General features: G+C 37.7%; 1 protein-coding gene across 4 annotated transcripts in view; it reads left to right on the forward strand.

Annotated features, from left to right (window-relative positions):
• Positions 1-21,953, forward strand: part of PSPH (phosphoserine phosphatase) — an 85,702-nt gene that overhangs the window by 44,480 nt on the left and 19,269 nt on the right. Inside the window, exons 1-2 of one of the 4 annotated variants that reach the window (XM_019719100.3) lie at positions 689-829; positions 1,271-1,346. The exons of 1 other annotated variant lie outside the window; for it this stretch is intronic. The gene's annotated coding sequence lies outside the window, so the exon portion shown is untranslated. Of the gene's footprint in view, positions 1-596; positions 830-1,270; positions 1,347-21,953 lie in introns of those variants that run through there. 2 more of the 4 variants (XM_019719101.3, XM_019719099.3) reach the window with 2 other exon arrangements.

The raw sequence follows: 21,953 nt of genomic DNA on the forward strand, positions 1-21,953 counted from the left end.
TGTGTCTGAGTGACAAGCTTGGGGGGAGCATGAAGAGCCGTCAGCATCTGAGGTTTCGGGTTGTGTTTAGGGTGGGGCCTCACCGCCCAGCTCCAGCCAGCTGTGCCCAAAGGTAAAATGTTTGGGGGAAATCAGTTCTTATTTACTGCAGTCAACATAAAAGTAGCTGGGCAAGTGACACCTAGAAGAAAAAATGACAAAGAAAAAAAAAAAGAAAAAGGGTGCGAAGACTCACTTTATCACTCATGGTTTTCTGCGTTTTATTAATAGTTGAGAATATGAATGGATTTTGAAGTTCTTGAGACCTATATTCTACAAGAGCATAATGCCAAAAAAGGCCCCAAGGGGTTTTCGTTAGTTGCAAAATCAGTGCAGATATCCCTCCTTTCTCTCACGTACCCTAAGCCGGAGTACTGATGGTGGGGAGCGCTTTTGGAGGTCGGCAGCTCCTGCGTGCCTCTGCAACGTGGAGATGGTGGCGCTCCGGGCTTTGCAGGAAAGCCTCCACCCCCAGTACACGCCTCGGTCCGCGCGCGCCAGGCCCAGGCAGGGAGGAGAGGGCGGGCTCAGGAAGCCCTCCCCGGGGCGTGGCTAAGGGCTTCTTCCCAGCTCCACTCTGCAGTCTTCAGTTTGGATAAAACACTTGTAAAACAGACCGGGACTTATCAGCAGATCTCATAGGATTGTTTGGTGAAGAAAGGTTCTGCGGGTCTGCACTGGTCGCCTCCCCCAGAGCCGCGCGCCTGAGCGTGGGAGCCAGCGGTCGGCCTGCAGTCGCAGCCGCGGGCCCTGCAGTGGGTGGCGGCGGCCCCGGAAGGAGCAGCGCCGGGTGAGTCCCGCGTGTGTTTATCTCTCCGTGTGCCTGACTTTCTGATTTACCGGTTTGCCTTTTCCACATCCAGGGCCTCGTGACTCTACATTTATTTTTCTTAATCGGAATAGGTAGAATATTTCGTGGGATTTCAAGGCTTTCTTCTCATCGATTTACTTTTGTGTAGTTTTTACTTGTTTTATTCCACTGCTGCGTTACCAGACAACATGAATGAATGATGCAATCCTGCATAAGGTCAATACAAGATTAGGAAAATCTCCAAAATTTGGAGTTGCAGTGTCTGATTTTGTCGTCTTCTTTCCCATTAGAATTTTAAATAAGTACTTACTTAGCAGATACATTATTGTAGAGATACAGCTTCAAGTTGGGAATTAAATAATTCTTTCATTCATTAAATTTATTTACTCTATTTTCTTTATATGTTACTTGCATAAATAGTTGACCGGAATTGGAATGAGGATCAGGGAAGAAAATAATGAAATCCAAGATCTCTGTATTTTACTACAACTGCCTGGTAGGTTTTCAACATAGTAATGACGTAGTCGTGACACTTTCATGTTGGTGAAACAAAGTAGTCGGGACGTTTAAAGTTTTCAAATGATTTGATACATGCCTAGTAACTTTTTAAAGATAACGTTTTATTGATGCATAATTTAATGCAATAATATTCACCCATTTTAAGTGTACATTTTGATGAATTTTGACAATTTTATAAACACCTAATCACCACCAAAATACAACACTTCCATTATCCCTAAAAGTTTCCTAGGGTAACTCTTTGCAGTCAGGTCCCCCTACTCCTAGCCCTACTGATCTGATTTTTGTCATTATGGCATTTGACAAAAAAATGCTATTTTCTAAGATGTTTTGTGTGCATTTTCTAAGGTTTCATATGAATGGAATCATGTTGTATGTACTGTTTTGTGTTTGGCTTCTTTTGGTCAGTATAATGTTTTCTATATTTATCCATGCTTAACATGTATCAGTAATTTATTCCTTTTTATTGCTGATTAGTTATTTGTTTATTCATTTATCTGTTGATGGAACTTATAGTTTTGGGCTATCATGAAAAATGCTGCTATGAATATGTTTTCATTTCTCTTGCATAAATGTCCAGGAGTGAGGTTGCTGAGTCTTGTGGTAATTATATGTTTAACTTTGTAAGAAATTACCAAACTGTTTTTTAAAGTGGTTATATAATTTTACAACCCACCAGTGATGTATAAGATATAAGCGTTCCAATTGTTTCATGTCTTCAATACTTGGTATTTTCAATCTTTTTTATTTCAATCATTCTTCTTTTTAGTTTATTTGCATATCTTCTTTTAAGAAATGTCTATTCAAATCTTTTGATCATATTTTAATGTGTTGTTTGTCTGACTATTGAGTTGTAAGACTTCTTTATTTTGGATACAAGTACATTGTTAAATATATGTATTGGGAATATTTTCTCCCATTTTGTGGCTTTCCTTTTTCTTTTTATTCCATAATGGTATCTTTTCAGGGCAGAAGTGTTGAATTCTGATCAAGTCCTATCTATCACCTTTTCCTTTTCTTATTCATGCTTTTTCGGTTTTGTAAGAAAATTTTGCCTACCTTAAGGTTCTTATATTCGCTATCTATTTATTTTTATTTTTTAGTTGTATGGGGTCAGTATTACTCCCACTAGAAAATGAAACAATGCATTAAATTTTGTTTTGGAAAATCTCTTGGCGTTTCATATGTGTATGCCTCCCTTCTGCCCAGAGATGATGTAGTTCTTGGGCCATTATGCTGCCCTTACCTACATTTGCCTGCTTTTTCTTCTTTTTTAAGTTAAAAAAAATTTTTTTTTCAATTCCGGTTGACATATAGTACTATAATAGTTTCAGCACAGCATACTGATTAGACATTTATATAACTTAGGAATGATCACTCTGTTAAATCTAGTACCCACCTGATATCATACATAGTCATTCTATATAACAATATATTTTATAATAATATAATACTATTATATATTAGTAACATATAATATTATTGACTACATTCCCTATGCTTTACTTTACATCACCATGACTGTTTTTTTTTTTTTTAATTTTATTTTATTAAATTTATTGGGGTGACAATTGTTAGTAAAATTACATAGATTTCAGGTGTACAATTCTGTATTACATCATCTATAAATCCCATTGTGTGTTCATCACCCAGAGTCAGTTCTCCTTCCATCACCATATATTCGATCCCCCTTACCCTCATCTCCCCCCCCCCGCCCCCCTTACCCACTGGCAACCACTAAACTATTGTCTGTGTCTATGAGTTTCTGTTTCTCATTTGTTTGTCTTGTTCTTTTGTTGTTTTTGGTTTATATACCACATATCAGTGAAATCACATGGTTCTCTGCTTTTTCTGTCTGACTTCTTTCGCTCAGCATTACTCTCTCAAGATCCATCCATGTTGTCACAAATGTTCCTATATCATCTTTTCTTACTGCCGAATAGTATTCCATTGTGTATATATACCACAACTTCTTTATCCATTCATCTATCGAAGGACATTTTGGTTGTTTCCATGTCTTGGCCACCGTAAACAAAGCTGCAATGAACATTAGAGCACACGTGTCTTTATCTCTAAATGTTTTCAGATTTTTTGGGTAGATGCCCAGGAGAGGGATTGCTGGGTCATATGGCAATTCTATTCGTAATTCTTTGAGGAACCTCCACACTGCCTTCCATAACGGCTGCACCAGTCTGCATTCCCACCAACAGTGTATGAGGGTTCCTTTTTCTCCACAGCCTCTCCAACATTTGTTATTATTTGTCTTGTTGATGATAGCCATTCTGACTGGGGTGAGGTGATATCTCATTGTGGTTTTGATTTGCATTTCTCTGATGATTAGTGATGTTGAGCATTTTTTCATGTCTATTTGCCATTTGTATGTCCTCTTTGGAGAAATGTCTCTTCAAGTCCTCTGCCCATTTTTCAATTGGGTTGTTTGTTTTTTTGTTGTTGAGTTGCATGAGTTCCTTGTATATTCTGGATACTAGCCCCTTATCGGAGGCACTGTTTGCAAAAATCTTCTCCCATTCAGTTGGTGGCCTCTTTATTTTGTCAATGGTTTCTTTTGCTGTGCAGAAGCTTTTAAGTTTCATATAGTCCCATTCGTTTATTTTAGCTTTTACTTCCATTGCCTTTGGAGTCAAGTTCATAAAATGCTCTTTGAACCCAAGGTCCATAAGTTTAGTACCTATGTTTTCTTCTATGCAGTTTATTGTGTCAGGTCTTATGCTTAAGTCTTTGATCCATTTTGAATTAACTTTGGTACATGGTGACAAATAGCAGTCCAGTTTCATTCTCTCGCAGGTGGTTATCCAATTCTCCCAGCACCATTTATTGAAGAGGCTGTCTTTGCTCCATTGTATGTTTTTAGCTTCTTTGTCAAAAATTATCTGTCCATATTTATGTGGTTTTATTTCTGGGTTCTCAATTCTATTCCATTGGTCTATGTGTCTGTTTTTCTGCCAATACCATGCTGTTTTGATTATTGTAGCCCTGTAGTACAAGCCAAAGTCAGGAAGTGTGATACCTCCATTATTGTTCTTTTTCCTTAAGATTGCTTTGGCTATTCGGGGTCTTTTGTGGTTCCAAACAAATCTGATGATTTTTTGTTCTATTTCTTTAAAAAAATGCCATTGGGATTTTGATGGGGATTGCATTGATCTGTATATTGCTTTGGGTAATATGGCCATTTTAACTATGTTGATTCTTCCAATCCATGAGCACGGAATGTCTTTCCATTTCTTTGTGTCTTCTTCAATTTCTTTCAAAAATGTCTTATAGTTTTCAGCATACAGGTCTTTCACATACTTGGTTAAGTTTATTCCTAGGTATTTTATTCTTTTTGCTGCAATTGCAAAAGGAATTGCTTTTTGTATTTCTTTTTCTGAGATTTCATTGTTAGTATATAGGAAGGCAATGGACTTTTGTGCGTTGATTTTGTAGCCGGCAACTTTACTGTATTCGTTGATTGTTTCTAATAGCTTTTTGGTGGAGTCTTTAGGGTTTTCTATATATAGCATCATGTCATCTGCAAAGAGTGATAATTTAACTTCTTCATTCCCAATTTGGATGCCTTTTATTTCTTTCTCTTGCCTGATTGCTCTGGCAAGGACTTCCAACACGATGTTGAAAAGCAGAGGTGATAGGGGACATCCCTGTCGTGTTCCTGAACGTAGAGCAAAGGGCTTAAGTTTTTCTCCATTAATTATGAGATTAGCCGAGGGCTTGTCATATATGGCCTTTATTATGTTAAGGTATTTTCCTTCTATACCCATTTTATTAAGTGTTTTAATCATAAATGGATGTTGTATCTTGTCAAATGCTTTTTCTGCATCAATTGATATAATCATATGATTTTTGTCCTTTATTTTGTTTATGTGATGTATCGCATTGATGGATTTGCGTATGTTGAACCATCCTTGTGCCCCAGGGATGAACCCCACTTGGTCGTGATGAATAATCTTTTTAATGCATTGTTGTATTCGATTTGCTAGAATTTTATTTAGGGTTTTTGCATCGGTATTCATTAGAGATATTGGTCTGTAGTTTTCTTTTTTTGTGCTGTCCTTACCAGGTTTTGGTATCAGGGTAATGTTGGCCTCATAAAATGAGTTAGGGAGTATTGTCTCTTCTTCAATTTTTTGGAAGAGTTTGTGCAAGATTGGTATTAGATCCTCTTTGAAGGTTTGGTAGAATTCACTAGTGAAGCCATCTGGTCCCGGACTTTTGCTTTTGGGAAGGTTTTGGATGACTGATTCAATTTCGTTACTGGTGATCGGTCTGTTTAGATTTTCCAGTTCTTCATGGTTCAGCCTTGGAAGGCTATATGTTTCTAAGAACTTGTCCATCTCTTCTAGGTTGTTGAATTTGGTGGCATATAGTCCTTCATAGTATTCTTGGATGATCCTTTGTATTTCTGTGGTGTCCGTGATAACTTCCCCTTTTACGTTTCTGATTTTGTTAATCAGTGTCTTCTCTCTTTTTATCTTAGTAAGTCTAGCCAAGGGTTTGTCAATTTTGTTAATCTTTTCAAAGAACCAGCTCTTTGTCATATTAATTTTTTCTATTGTCTGTTTGTTCTCTATTTCATTTAGTTCTGCTTTAATTTTTGTTATTTCCTTTCTTCTGCTGACCTTGGGTTTTACTTGTTCTTCTTTTTCTAGTTCTTTAAGGTGTAACATGAGGTTATTTATTTGGGAGTTTTCTTGTTTCTTGAGATAGGCCTGTAATGAGATAAATTTCCCTCTTAAAACTGCTTTCGCTGCATCCCAGAAATTTTGGTAGGATGTATTTTCATTGTCATTTGTTTCTATGTATCTTTTGATCTCTCCTCTAATTTCTTCTTTGACCCAGTCCTTCTTTAAAAGTATGTTGTTTAATCTCCATGTATTTGTGTTTTTCCCCGCTTTCTTTTTACACTTGATATCCAATTTCAAAGCCTTGTGATCAGAGAATATGCATGGTATGATTTCAATCTTCTTAAATTTGTTGAGACTGATTTTATGTCCCAATATATGGTCTATCCTTGAGAATGTTCCGTGTACACTAGAAAAGAATGTATAGTCTGATGTTTTAGGATGAAGTGCTCTATAAATGTCAATTATGTCCATTTCATCTAATGTGTCATTTAGGGCTACTATTTCATTATTTATTTTCTGTTTGGATGATCTATCCATAGCTGTCAATGATGTATTTAAGTCCCCTAGTATAATTGTGTTTTGGTCAATTTCTCCCTTTAGTTCTGTTAGTAGTTGCTTGGTGTATTTCGGTGCTCCCTGATTGGGGGCATAAATATTGATGACTGTTATGTCTTCTTGTTGTACAGTCCCCTTCACCATTATGAAATGTCCATCTTTGTCTCTTGTTATCTTTTTCACCTTGACGTCTGTTTCATCTGATATCATTATGGCTACACCTGATTTTCTCTGGGTACCATTTGCTTGGAGTGTCAATTTCCACCCTTTCACTTTGAGTCTATGCTTGTCCTTGTAGCTGAGATGTGTCTCTTGGAGACAGCATATGGTTGGGTTTAGTTTTTTGATCCAATCTGCTACTCTGTGCCTTTTTATTGGTGAGTTCAGTCCATTTACATTTAGGGTGATTATTGATATGTGAGGATTTCCTGTCATTCTATCTTTAGTTTCTTTGCCTTTTTGTTGTTGTCTATTATTTCTGTGTGGTCATATTCTATGATGTTTCCCTCTGTTTCTTCTTTTATTTCAGTATATAGTTCAATTCTGGATTTATTTTGAGTGGTTACCCTTAAGTTTATGTAAAAGAAAGTTTGATATTTAGAGTATTCCATTTTCTTCAGCACGCTTACTTTCTCCATTCCCATATTCCGGTTCAGGCCTTTACTCTCCCCCTTTTTGAGTTTTGGTTGCCACAAATTGTCCCTGTTGATGGTGGTCGAATAGCCTCCTTTAGTATTTCTTGTAGTGCAGGTCGTGTATTAGAAAATTCCCTCAGCTTCTGTACGTCTGGAAAGGTCTTTATTCCTCCTTCGTATTTAAAGGATATCTTTGCTGGATATATTATTCTTGGCTCATGGTTTCTCTCTTTCAATAGTTTGAATATTTGGTTCCACTCCCTCCTGGCTTGTAGAGTTTCTGCTGAAAAATCTGATGATAATCTAATGGGCTTTCCTTTGTAAGTTACCGTCTTCTTTTCCCTGGCTGCCTTGAGGATTCTTTCTTTGTCGTTGATTTTAGACAGCTTCAATACAATGTGCCTTGGAGAAGGCCTGTTGTGATTGAGGTAACTAGGTGTTCTATCTGCTTCTTGGATTCGAGGGTCCAGTTCTGTCCACAAATTTGGGAAGTTCTCATCGACAATTTGTTTGAATATATTCTCTGTTCCCTTCTGTCTTTCTTCTCCTTCTGGTATGCCCATTATTCTTATATTGCTCTTTCTGATGGAGTCAGAAAGTTCTTGTAGAGTTCTTTCATTTCTTTTAAGTCTCAAGTCTCTTTCTTCTTCTGTGTGTCATTTCCAGGTTTCTATCTTCGATGTCACTGATTCTTTGCTCCATCTGGTCAACTCTACTACCTAAGCTGGTTATTTCATTCTTAATTTCTTCTATTGAGTTCTTAATCTCCAGAAATTCTCTTTGGTTCTTTTTTAAGATTTCAATCTCTTTCGTAAAATGCTCATGCTGTTCTTTGATTGAGTTTCTGAGTTCATTTAACTGCCTATCTGTGTTTTCTGGTATCTCGCTGAGTTTTTTCAGAACTGCAATCTTGAATTCTCTGTCACTTAAATCACATATTTCTGTATCTTTAAGTGCCTTCTCTGGAGATTTTTCACTTTCTTTCTGAGCTATCTTGTTGCCTTGGTTATTCATGGTGATTACTGGTTTACTATTTCTCTTCCTAGACATCTACAGGAGTGACTTCTGCAACAGGTTGATAGGAAGAAGTCTTTCTTTTGTTTTCCAGTACTTGTTGGTAGAATGTCTTATTATTTCTCCAACTGCAATTTATTTTTCTTCTCCCACACGGTAGTGCTGTTTTCTCTGCACTATTCCTGCTTCTCACACAATGGGGGGATTCCCTGGGAGACGGGCTTCTCCTTTGTTAATAGTTCGTCTAGGTCACAGGGCGCAGTGTCCCGGTGGGTATGCGGAGAGCTTTTGATGTTCCAAAGCTCTTCCAGCTCCTGATTCAGAGCCCGTATGTTTCAGCAGTTCTGTTTACTCCTGCAGGGATCCGCCCAGATAGGTGGGGTCAGGGGCGGGGTAAGTTGTGAGAGGTGGCCCAGAGCAATGGCGGCAACCACCACCACAGCCGGTCCTGCTTCCACGGCTTCCTCCCCTTTACCGGAACTAGTTGGGCTGTGAATTTGTGTCTGCGGCCCACAGTTCTCAAATATAGCAAATTTTCTGTTGTTTTGATCTGACACTGCTACTGTTTCGCTTCTAGCACCAGGCAGGTGGGGGCGGGGTGAGCTCTGGGAGCGGATGGAGGGGGCGGCTGGTCTCAGTGCCTAGGCTCCGTTCTCTGCTCGGCAGTGCGGGCTTAAACCACCGTTTTCAGCCTTCTTCCCTCAGTCTTTTTTCCGAGGTCTCTGCCGTGAGCGTAGGGTTCAGCCGTGGTATATGCTGTCCCCTCAGCCCTGTGCGCCACAAGCGGAGCCCTAGCAGTCCGATCTCACACAGCTGCGGTAGTTCCGTGAAGCGGCGAGCTCGGCGCACTGAGCTGGGTCAGCGTCCTGCGCCCGCGCGGCTCGTCTCCGCTCACCTCTCCCTTTCCTCCTCCCTCCACTCGCGCGAATCTCCCAGCTGTAGGTGATTTCAGTCGGTAGTGGGCCTCTTCGTCTTGCCTGTCTGCTGTCCAGGGAGTCCTTTGTGGAGTTTTTGTTGTTTGATTCGTTGTAAATTCCAGGGGAGTTTTACAGAGGCTCACCTCACGCAGCCATTTTTCCGGAAGTCCATGACTGTTTTTATAACTGGAATTTGTGCTTCTTAATCCCTTCCCCTTTTTCACCCATCCTACCAGGCCCCCTCCCATCTGGCAATGACCAATTTGTTCTCTGTATCTATGAATTTGTTTCTGTTTTGTTTGTTTATTTTGCTCTTTAGATTCCACATATAAATGAAATCATACAGTATTTGTCTTTCCCTGTCTGAGTTATTTCACTTAGCATAATACCCTATAGGTCCACGTACGGGGTCTGACAATTAACTGCAAATTTGTTGCAACGATGTTGCTAACCTTTCTTGATATCAGAGGGATTATTCATTATGAATTTGTACCAACTGGATATACAGTTAACCAAGTTTACTATTTGGAAGTGCTGAAAAGGATGTGTGAAAAAGTTAGACGACCTGAACTTTTCGCCAATAAGTCATGGCTCTTGCATCACGACAATGCACCAGCTCACACAGCACTGTCTGTGAGGGAGTTTTTAGCCAGTAAACAAATAACTGTATTGGAACACTCTGCCTACTCACCTGATTTGGCCTCCCAATGACTTCTTTCTTTACCCGAAGATAAAGGAAATATTGAAAGGAAGACATTTTGATAACATTCAGTACATCAAGGGTAATATGATGACAGCTCTGGCCATTCCCGAAAAAGAGTTCCAAAATTGCTTTGAAGGGTGGACTAGGTGCTGGCAGAAGTGCAAAACTTCCCAAAGGGAAGTACTTCGAAGGTGACCATAGTGATATTCAGCAATGAGGTATATAGCATTTTTTCTAGAATGGGCTCACGAACTTAATTGGCCGACCTATGTTGGATAATTGGTAAGATAGTTGCAAGATGGTAAGATTTCATTCTTATTTTATATATGTACATCTTCCTTATCTATTCATGTATAGATGGACTCTTAGCTTGCTTCCATATCTTGGCTATTGTAAATATACTGTAGTGAACATGGGGGTGCGTATATCTTTTAGAATTAGTGTTTTCATTTTTTTTTTGGATAAATACCCAGAAGTGGAATTGCTGGGTCATATGATAGTTCTATTTTTAATTTTTTTGAGGAAACTCTATACTGTTTTCCATAGTGGCTGTACCAATTTACATTCCCACCAACAATGAAGGAGGGTTCTCTTTTCTCCACATCCTTGCTACCATTTGTTGTTTGTTGATTTATTGATGATAGCCATTCTGACAGGTGTGAGGTGATACCTCATTATGGTTTTAATTTGCATTTCTCTGATGATTAGTGACAATTGAGCATCTCTTCATATGTCTTTTGGTCTCTATGTCCTCTTCGGAGAAATGTCCTCTGCCCATTTTTTGTTTCAATTGGATTGTTTGTTAATTTGGTGTTAAGTTGTATGAGATCTTTATAAATTTTGGATATAACCCCTGATCGGATGTATCATTGGTGAATATCTTTGCCCAATTGGTAGGTTATCTTTGTGTTTTGTTGATAGTTTCCTTTGCCATGCAAAATCTTTTTAGTTTGATGTAGTCTTATTTGTTTATTTTTTCTTTTGTTTCCCTTGTGAGGAAGTATATCAGAAAAATGTTACTAAGAGCAATGTCAGCGTTTACTGCCTATGTTTACTTCTAGGAGTTTTATAGTTTTGGGTCATATATTTAAGTCTTTAGTCCATTTTTAATTTATTCTTGTATATGGTGTAAGAAGGTGGTCCAGTTTCATTTTTTAGCATGTACCTGTCCAATTTTCCCAACATCATTTATCAAAGAGACTGTCTTTACCCTATTGTATATTCTTGCCTCCTTTGTCATAAATTAATTGACCAAATGAGCATGGGTTTATTTCTAGGCTCTCTATTCTGCACCATTGGTCTATGCATCTCTTTTTATGCCATGCTCTTTTGATTACGTAGTCTTATAGTATAGTTTAATTTCAGGTAGCATGATACTTCCAACTTTGTTCTTCTTTCTCAAGATTGCTGTGGCTATTCAGTGTCTTTTGTGGCTCCATATACCTTTTAGAATTATGTATTCTAATTGAAATGCCATTGGTATTTTGCTAGGCATTGCATTAAATTTATTGATTGCTTTGGGTAGTATGGACATTTTAAAAATGTTGATTCTTCCTATCCAGGAGTACAGTATATGCTTCTATTTATTTGTATCTTTTTCAATGTCTGTCCTCAACCTTTTATAATTTTCTGAGTACAAATGTTTTACCTCCTTGGTTGAATTTATTCCAAGGTATTTTATTTTGTTTTTTTGATGTAATTATAAATGGGATTGTTTCCCTAATTTTCTGATAGTTCATTATTGGTGTATAAAAATGCAACTGGTTTCTGAATATTAATTTTGTATCCCGCTACTTTACTGAATTCCTTTATCAGTTTTAATAGGTTTTTTTTTTTTGGTGAAATCTTTAGGGTTCTCTACATATACTACCATGTCATCTGCAAATAATGACAGTTTTTCTTCTTACTTTCTAATTTGGATACGTTTTATTTATTTCTCTTGTTTTACTGCTGTCGCTAGGACTTCCAGTACTAATACCTATTTCTCAAACTATTACAAAAAAAAAATTGGACAGGAGGGAAGGCTCTCAAACTCATTTTACAAGGCTAATATTACCCTGATAGTAAAACTAAATAAAAACAAATGTTTTTTGAATAAAAGTGGTGAAAAGGACACCCTTATCTTGTTCCTTATCTTATAGGAAAACACTAAGCTTTTCACTGGTGAATATGATGTTAGCTGTGGGTTTGTCATATTGCCTTTATTATGTTGAGGTAATATGTTTCCTCTATTCCCACTTTACTGAGAGCTTTTATCATAAATGGTTGGTGGATTTTGTCAAATGCTTTTTCTGCATCTATTGATATGACCATATGATTTTTACCCTTCATTTTGTTTATGTGGTGTATCAAGTTGATTGATTTGCTGATACTGAACCAAACTTGCATCCCAGGAATAAATCCCACTTGATCATGGTGTATGACTTTTTTAAATATATGCCTGAATTCAGTTTACTATTATTTTGTTGAGGAATTTTGTATCTGTGTTCATCAAGGATATTGGCCTATAATTTTCTCTTTTTTGTAGTATTTTTATTTAGTTTTACTATCAGGGTAATGCTAGCCTTGTAAAATGAGTTTGAGAGCCTTCCCTCCTGTTCAATTCTTTTGTAATAGTTTGAGAAATAGGTATTCGTTCTTTCAATGTTTAGTAAAATTCATTTGTGAAGTCGTCTAGTCCAGAGATTTTGTTTTGTGGGTGTTCTTTGAAAATTGATCTGATTTCATTAATCATTATTGGTCTCTTCAGATTTTCTGTTTCTTGTTGATTCAGCCTTGGAAGATTATATAGTTCTAGGAATTTATACATTTTTTTCCCAGGTTGTATTATTTGTTGACATTTAATTGTTCATAGTATTCCTTATAATGCTTTGTATTTCTGTGGTGTTGGTTATCACTTTTCTCTCATTTCTGAGTTTATTTGGCCCATCTCTCTTTTTTATTGATGAGTCTTGATAAAGTTGTATCAATTTTGTTTATCTTGTTAAAGAACCAGCTGTTTGTTTCATTAATGTTTTCTATTGTTTTTTAGACTATTTCATTTATTTCTGCTCTGATCTTTATATTTCCTTCCTTCTACTCAGTTTGGGCTGTGTTTGTTGCTTATTTTCTAGTTCCTTTAGATGTAGAGTTAGGTTGTGTATTTGAGATTTTTCATGTTTCTTGAGGTAGGCCTGTACTGCTATGAATTTTCCTCCTGGAAATGCTTTGGCTGTGTCTTATAGGTTTTGGGTTACTGTGTTTTCATTTTGTCTCAAGGAACCTTTTGATTGTTTCCTTGATCTCATTATTAATCCATTTATTGTTTAGTTATTTAGTTTCCATGTGCTTGTGTGTTTTTCAGTTTTCTTCTTGTAATTGATTTCCAGTTTCATACCATAGTAATCAGTGAAAATGCTTGATATGATTTCAGTCTTTTTAAATTTATTGAGACTTGTTTTGTGACCTAATATATAGTCTATCCTGAAAGATGTTCCATGTGATTTTGAGAAAAATGTACATTCTGCTGTGTTTGGATAAAATGTCCTAAAAATGTAAATTAAGTCTATTTGGTCAAATGTATCAATTAAGGCTTTGTGATTCTCTGTCTGGATGATCTATCCATTAATGTCAATAGGGTGTTAAAATGCCTTACTATAACTGTTTACTGTTGATCTCTCCTTTTATGTCTGTCGGTATTTGCTTTATATATTTAGGTGCTGTTACATCAGTGGATAGATGTTTATGAGATTTATATTCTCTTGTTGGGTTGATCCCTTTATCATTATGAAATGCCCTTCTTTGTCTTTTGTTATAGTCCTTGTTTTAAAGTTTATTTTCATATAATAAAGTTTATTATATGAATATTGCTACCACAGCTGTTTTTTTCATTTCCATTTATATGAAATATCTTTTCCATCCTTTTACTTCCAGTCTGTGTGTGTCTTTCGATCTGAAGTGGGTTTTTTGTTGGCAGCATATGTACAGGTCTTGTTTTTGTATCCATTTAGCCTCCCTGTGTCTTTTGACTAGAATATTTAATCCATTGACATTTAAAATAATTATTGATAGGTATGTAGTTATTACCACTTTATAGTTTTTTGATTTTTGTTGTTGTTGTTGTAGTTCTTCACTGTTCCTTTCTTATTCTCTTGCTCTTTTCTCTTGTATATTGATGACTTTCTATAGTGTTGTGTTTGGATTCCTTTCTTTTTATTTCTTGTATATCTGTTTTAGATTTTTGGTTTGTGGTTACTTCATGCTTCCTATATACCAAGCTATGTTTATAGCAGTCTATTTCAAATTGATGGTCACTTAAGTTTAAACACATTCTAAAATCACTAGTTTTTCCTCACTCCCTCCACATTTATGTTTTTGTCATTATATTTTTTACTTATTTTGTGCATGTGTGTTGGTGTGTATCCCTTAATTTATTGTTGTAATTACATATGACCCTCCTACTTTTGCCTTTTAGTCTTTGTACTATCTCTACATTTGGTTGAAGCACTGATTTTACTGTTTGCCTTTGTAAGTGAAGATTTTTTTCTTTTCCTATATTTTCTTATTCATATTTTTTATTTTATTATTAAAGAAGTCCCTTTAATATTTCTTGTAATATTAGTTGTGTGGTGGTGAATTCTTTAAGTTTTTTTCTGGTCTGGGAAACTATTTCTCCTTTGATTCTAAGTGATAGCCTTGCTAGTTGTAAATCCTTGCTTTTCATTACTTGAAATATTTTGTGCCAATCCCTTCTAGTCTGCAAAGTTTCTGTTGAGAAATCAGTTGACAGTCTTATGGAAGCTCCCTTTTAGGTAACTAAGTACTTTTCTCTTGCTGTCTTTAAGATTCTCTCTTTGTCTTTAACCTTTGGCATTTTAATTATAATGTGTCTTGGTGTGGGTCTCTTGGGTTCATCTTGTTTGGGACTCTCTGCACTTTCTGGGCTTGTATATCTCTTTCCTTCACCAGGTTAGGGAAGTTTTCCATCATTATTTCTTCAAATACGTTTTTAATTCCTTGCTTTCTTTCTTCTTCTGGAACCCCATGATGCAAATGTTAATACGCTTGAATTTGTCCAGGAGGCCCCTTGAACTGTTCTCATTATTTGGATTATTTTTTCTTTTTGCTTTTCTAATTGGGTTTTTTCTGCTACCTTTTACTCCAGATAGCTGATTCCATCCTCTGTTTCATCTAATCTACTGTTGATTCCCTCTAACATATTCTTCATTCAGTTATCGTATTTTCACTTCTTATTGGGTCTTTTTAATGTTTTGTATATCATTTTTATGTTTCCTAGCTCTTTGTTGAAGTTCTCACTGAGTTCATCTATTCTTCCTCTAAGATTATTGAATATCTATAACCAGTGTTTTGAATTTGCATCTGGTAGACTGCTTGCCTCCACTTTGTTTAGTTTTTTTTCTGGAGTTTTGTCTTGTTCTTTCATTAGGGATGTTTCTTTGTTTCCTCTTTTTGGCTGACTCCCTGTGTTTATTTCTATGTATTAGATATATTTGCTATGTCTACTGGTCTTGGCAGGGTGGCCTTACGTAGTAGGTGTCCTGTGGGGCCCAGCGGTGCAGTTCTTGGTTACCTGATCTGGGTGCTCTAGTGGGTTGTGTGTACCCTCCTTTTGTCATTGAGCCTTGATTGCTGTCGGCATGTCAGTGGGTGGGATTGACCCTCAGGCTGACTGGTTGTAAGGAATGGCAGTGACTACAGTGGACGAGCTGTTGTGCAGGGGCTGACCCCACAGAGTGGAGTTCGCTTTAGCAGGGCTCTGGTTCCAGCCACGTCCACCCTTCAGGTGTGCTGTTTGTGCAGCTGGTTGGGTGGTGCTCTGGTGTGGTCCAAAGCTGATCACTACATTTGTTGATTTTGGGATCCCTTGTGAGGGACTTTGGTGCAGGCCCAGGTCAGCCACTGCCTGTGCTTGGCCCGGGGACACTTGGTAGGAGTTACAAAGTGATATGAAGTTGGTTGCTGCCTGTGCTGGGCTTGGTGGCAACTTGGAGAGGCTAGGCTGTGAACTGAGGTGGCTTTCAGTAATGCCGGGGTTGGGGCCACTTAGCAAGGGACGTACAGGGCATCCTGAACCCAGGTGCTGTTTGTTTGTGGTTTGTAGAACTTTGAGAGAGTTTAGGAAGATCCATGGCATGAGGAAAGGAATGCCACCTGTGTGGAAACGCTGCTGAAGAGGTTCGATTTGGGTGTGCAAATTCGGTTGGGCGGAATCTCATAAAATCACCAGGGTGGGGCGAACAGTGCTATCCAAGTTAATGGAGAGCTCCAGTTTGGTGCCCACCTATGCCTGCCAGCTGGCTTAGGGAAGGGCTCAATATGGAACAATGGCATCTGCCAGCACTTCTGTCTCCTGAGAGAGCTGCCCTGACCCTCCATTCCTCACCCTGAAGTTAGTCAATTCTGTTCCTCCTTGTATGTCCTTGGCGATATTCAAGCTGCTGCCCCAGTGTTGGAGCCCAGAGAGTGAGTTTGTGAGTGAGTTGTGTGTGGTCCCTTTAAGACTGTCAGTACCTAGGTTTCTAGCAGCCCTCCATTTCACTCAGCTGCAATTCCTGCTGGGTTTCACAGCCAATGGTATGGTAACTTTTATTCCTTGGCACTGGAACCCTGGGCTAGAGAGTCCTGGGCTAGAGAGACCTGTGTGGGGCTGGGACCCCTTCCTCTTCACGGGGGACCTCTGTAGCTGAGATATCCCTCCTGATTCTTTTTTTTTTTTTATTAGTTTCAGGTGCACAAGACAAAGCAAAACTTAGACGTTTATCATTTATATCCCTCACACTGTGTGAACCCCCCTCCCCCCATCCACTATCCCTCTGTACGTTCCCCAAATTAATTTTCAAACGCCCATGACCATCTTATGGTTACCGACTATTTTTCAAAACTCTCACCTTCCCCTTACCCCACCCCCGCGCCCCTCTAGCAACCCTCAGTTTTTCCTCCATGTTTCCAAAACTGTCTCTGATTAGTTCATTCACTTATTCTTTTCTTTAGATTCCGCATATAAGTGAGATCATATGGTATTTGTCTTTCTCTGTCTGACTTATTTCACTTAACATAATGTTCTCTAGGTCCATCCATGTTGTTGCAAATGGTAAGATTTCTTTTTTCTTTATGGTTGCGTAATACTCCATTGTATAAATGTACCACAGTTTCTTAATCCAGTCATCTACCTATGGGCATTTCGGTTGTTTCCAGGTCTTGGCTATTGTGTATAGTGCTGCAATAAACATAGGAGTGCATAAAGATTTTTGAATTGGAGTTTTGTATTTTTCCGGATAGATACCTAGGAGTGGGATTGCTGGATCATAAGGTAGTTCCATTTTCAGATTTTTGAGATACCTCCAAACTGTTTTCCATAGTGGCTGCACCAATCTGCATTCCCACCAACAGTGCACCAGCGTTCCCTTTTCTCCACATCCACACCAGCACTTGTTGTTTGTTGATTTATTGATGATAGCCATCTTGACTGGGGTGAGGTGGTATCTCATTGTGGTTTTTATTTGCATTTCTCTGATGGTTAGTGAGGTTGAACATTTCTTCATATGTCTGTTTGCCATCTGTATGTCCTTTTTAGAAAAATGTCTCTTCATGTCCTCTGCCCATTTTTTAATTGGGTTGTTTGTTTTTTTGGAGTTGAGTGAGTTTTTTTATAAATTTGTGATATTAATCCCTTATCAGATATATCATTGGTAAATATCTTTTCCCATTCAGTAGGATCCCTTTTTGTTTTATTGATGGTTTTCTTTGCTGTGAAAAAGCTTTTTAGTTTGATGTAATCCCACATGTTTATTTTTTCTCTTACTTCCCTCGCGCGAGGGGATATATCAGTAAAAATCTTACTCCGGGTAATGTCTGCGAAGTTTCTTCCTATATTTTCTTCTAGGAATTTTATGGTTTCAGATCTTACATTTAAATCTTTAAGCCATTTTGAATTTATTTTTGTATGTGGTGTAAGGAGGAGATCCAGCTTCATCTTTTTGCATGTGTCTGTCCAAGTTTCCCAGCACCATTTATTGAATAGACTGTCTTTACCCCACCGTACATTCTTGCTTCCATTGTCATAGATTAAATGGCCATATAGGCGTAGATTTATTTCTGGACTCTCTATTCTGTTCCATTGATCTATGAGTCTGTTTTTATGCCAGTACCATGCTGTTTTGATTACTGTAGCCTTGTAGTATAATTTGAAGTCAGGTATTGTTATACCTCCCACTTTGTTCTTATTTCTCAAGTTTGTTGAGGATATCCGGGGTCTTTTGTTATCCCATATAAATTTTAGGATTATATGTTCTATTTCTGTGAAAAATGTCGTTGGTAGTTTGATAGGAATTGCATTGAATATGTATATTGCCTTAGGCAGTATGGACATTTTAACTATATTAATTCTTCCTATCCATGAACATGGTATGTGTTTCCATCTATTTGTATCTTCTTTCATTCTTTCCTCAGTGTCTTATAATTTTCTGAGTACAGATCTTTTACTTCTTTGGTTAAATTTATTCCCAGGTATTTTATAGTCTTTGGAGCAATTGTAAATGGAATTGCTTTTTTAATTCCTCCTTCTGATGTTTTATTATTGGTATATACAAATGCAACTGATTTCTGAATATTAATTTTGTATCCTGCTACTTTACTAAATTCATCTATCAGCTCTAATAGTTTCTTGGTGGAGTCTTTAGGGTTCTCTAAATATAGTATCATATCATCTGCATATAATGACAGTTTTACTTCCTCCTTACCGATTTGGATGCCTTTTATTTCTTTTTCTTGTCTGATTGCTGTGGCTAGAACTTCCAGCACTATGTTGAATAGAAGTGGAGAAAGTGGGCAACCTTGCCTTGTTCCTGATTTTAAGGGGAATGGTTTTAGCTTTTCCCCATTGAGTATGATGTTAGCTGTGGGTCTATCATATATGGCCTTTATTATGTTGAGATATGATCCCTCTATTCCCAATTCTTAAGGGTTTTTATCATGAATGGCTGCTGAATTTTATCAAATGCTTTTTCTGCGTCAATTAATGTGATCATATGATTTTTATTTTTCATTTTGTTAATGTGGTGTATCACATTAATTGATTTGCGGATGTTGAACCACCCTTGCATACCAGGGATGAATCCCACTTGATCATGGTGTATGATCTTTTTAATGTATTGCTGAATTCTGTTCGCTAGTATTTTGTTGAGGATTTTTGCATCTATGTTCATTAGCGATATCGGCCTGTAGTTTTCTTTTTTTGTGGTGTCTTTGTCTGATTTTGGGATCAGGGTGATAGTGGCTTCGTAAACAGTGTTTGGGAGTCTTCCCTCCCTCTGGATTTTTTGGAAGAGTTTGAGGAGAATAGGTGACAATTCTTTTTTGAACGTTCTGTAAAATTCGCCTGTAAAGCCATCTGGTCCAGGGCTTTTGTTTGTTGGGAGATTGTTGATTACTGATTCAATTTCCTTGGTGGTAATCAGTCTATTCAGGTTTTCTGTCTCTTCTTGAGTTAGCCTTGGAAGGTTGTATGCATCTAGGAAATTGTCCATTTCTTCCAGGTTGTCAAATTTGTTGGCATACAGTTGCTCATAGTAATTTCTTAAATTTTTTGTATTTCTGAGGTGTCTGTTGTCCCTTCTCCTCTTTCATTTCTGATTTTATTAATTTGGGTCCTCTGTCTCTTTTTTTTAATGAGTCTGGCTAAAGGTTTGTAATTTTGTGTATCTTCTCTAAGAACAAACTCTTGGATTCATTGATCTTTTGTATTGTTTTTCTGGTTTCTATTTCATTTATTTCCGCTCTGATCTTTATTATCTCCTTCCTTGTACTCCCTTTGGGCTTATTTTGTCGTTCTTTTTCCAGATCCCTTAAGTGTGAAGATAAACTGTTGATTAGTGATGTTTCTTGTTTCTTTAGGTAGGCCTGCAGTGCTAAGAACTTCCCTCTTAGGACTGCTTTCGCGGTATCCCATAGATTTTGGGTCGTCGTATTTTCATTTTTGTTTGTCTCGAGATATCTTTTGATTTCTTCCTTGATCTCCTGCTTGACCCATTCATTATTTAGTAACATATTATTCAGCCTCCATGAATTTGTGTGTCTTCCAGTTTTTGTCCTGTAGTTCATTTCTAAATTCATAGCACTGTGGTCAGAGAAGACAATTGGTATGATTTCAATTTTCTTAAATTTATCCAGACTTGCTTTGTGGCCTAACATATGGTCTATCTTGGAGAATGTTCCATGTGCGCTTGAGAAGAACGTGCATTCTGCAGCATTGGGGTGGAATGCTCTGAAAATATCGATTAAATCCAAGTGGTCCAATGTGTCATTTAAGGTGGTTGTTTCTGTATTGATTTTCTGTCTGGAAGACCTGTCCCTTGTTGTCAGAGGTGTGTTGAAGTCCCCTACTATGATAGTGTTACTGTTGATCTCTGTCTTTATGTCAGTCAATATCTGTTTTATATATTTAGTTGCTCCTATGTTGGGTGCATAGATGTTTACTAGGGTTATGTCCTCTTGTCGAATTGATCCCTTTATTATTATATAGTGCCCATCTTTGTCTTTTAATATTTTCTTCATTTTAAAGTCTATTTTGTCAGAGATAAGTATTGCAACTCCATCTTTTTTCTCATTTCCATTTGCATGGAATATCTTACTCCAACCCTTCACTTTCAGCCTGTGTGTGTCTTTTGATCTGAGGTGAGTCTCTTGTTTACAGCATATACAAGGGTCTAGCTTTGTTATCCACTCAGCCACCCTATGTCTCTTGATTGGAGCATTTAAACCATTTACATTTAAAGTGATTATTGATAAGTACATAGTTATTGCCATTTTTAAATTTGTGGTTAGATTGTTTTCATCTTTCTTCTATTTACAAAAGTCCTTTTAGTATTTCTTGCAATGCTCGCCTGGTGGTAATGAATTCCTTTAGCTTATTCTTTTCTGGGAAGCTATTTATCTCTCCGTCAATTTTAAATGATAGCCTTGCTGGATAAAGCAACCTAGGTTGTAGGCCTTTGTTTTCCATCACTTTGAGTATCTCCCTCCACTCCCTCCTGGCCTTCAATGTTTCTGCAGAAAAGTCATTTGATAGTCTCATGGGAGTTCCCTTGTATGTAACCCTCTGTCTTTCTCTTGCTGCTTTTAGGATTCTCTCTTTGTCTTTAATCTTTGCCATTTTAACTATAAGGTGTCTTGGTGTGGACCTGTTTGGGTTTATCCTGGTTGGAACTCTCTGCACTTCCTGGGCTTGTATGTTGGTTTCCTTCATCAGGTTAGGGAAATTTTCAGACATTATTATTTCAAATATGTTCTCAATCCCTTGCTTCTTCTCTTCACCTTCTGGTATTCCTATGATGCGCATGTTGTTGCGCTTGATGTTATCCCAGAGGTCTCTTAAACCATCTTCATTGTTTTTTATTCTTTTTTCTTTCTGTTGTTCTGTTTGGGTGATCTCTGCTAACTTGTCTTCTAAGTCGCTGATTCGATCCTCTGCTTCATCTAACCTGCTGTTAATTCCTTCAAGTGAGTTCTTTATTTTGGTAACTGTGTTCTTTAGTTCTAACTGGTTGTTCGTTATGATTTCTACATCCTTCTTGATGTCCTCTCTAAGCTCCGTAAACATTCTTATCATCAGTATTCTGAACTCTGTCTCTGATAGTTTGGTTTCCTCTGCTTCATTTAGTTCCATTTCTGGAGGTTTCTTCTGTTCTTTTATTTGGGATATGTTTCTTTGTTTCCTCATTCTGGCTGACTCTCTGTGTTTGCTTCGATGTATTAGGTAGATGCCCTGGAGTTCTTCGTTCTTGCTGGATTAGTATGTAATAAATGTCCTTTATATTTCACTTGCACTACTTCGTTCTTCTCCCCTGCGTGTGCTCCAAAAGTGACTCTTGTGTTGTGTATATTGTCCTGTTAAAGAAGATCCTTAATTGCTTTACGCTTGTGTATAGGTGGGGTTAACTCGTAGGCTGACTAGTTGTGAGACTTGGCTCTGCCCACGCAGGGTGTTCTGCTGCGTTAGGGTTGACCGCTTAGATGTGGTTTGGCCTCTATGTGCCTGTAAAGAATCCCCCCTGGGTGTGTCACTTGTAGGTCAAACCCGGTAGTACTCTGGCTTGGTCTGGAGTTTGCCACTGGGTATGTTGA

The sequence above is a fragment of the Rhinolophus sinicus genome, chromosome 3, assembly GCF_057876585.1.
Source record: "Rhinolophus sinicus isolate RSI-liver-muscle chromosome 3, RSI-T2T, whole genome shotgun sequence".
Lineage (NCBI taxonomy): Eukaryota > Metazoa > Chordata > Mammalia > Chiroptera > Rhinolophidae > Rhinolophus > Rhinolophus sinicus.